The following is a 305-nucleotide window of genomic DNA, read 5'->3' on the forward strand; positions in this document are numbered from 1 at the left end:
GTCTGCCCCCCTCAGCTCCGGCTCCGCGCTGCGGGACGAGCCCCCCGGCTACTCCCCAGTCGCAGAGGAGGGATTCCGGGGGATGGGCCCCCTGGCGTTGCCCCTCCTCCCGGAGCGCCCCCTGGCCAGGAAAGACAGAGCGGCGACAGGCCTAGCCGCTGGGAAGGTGCTCCGCGAGCCGCCGCCGCCGCTGCCGGGGAGGGGTGTTGTTTCCCTCACACAGGAGGAGCCGCTGAAGCAGCCGCCGCCATTTTGAACCCGTCAGACTCTCACATACACACAGCTCCTGCGAGGCGCACTGCGCA

The sequence above is a fragment of the Colobus angolensis genome, unplaced genomic scaffold, assembly GCF_000951035.1.
Source record: "Colobus angolensis palliatus isolate OR3802 unplaced genomic scaffold, Cang.pa_1.0 Scaffold21, whole genome shotgun sequence".
Classification (NCBI taxonomy): domain Eukaryota; kingdom Metazoa; phylum Chordata; class Mammalia; order Primates; family Cercopithecidae; genus Colobus; species Colobus angolensis.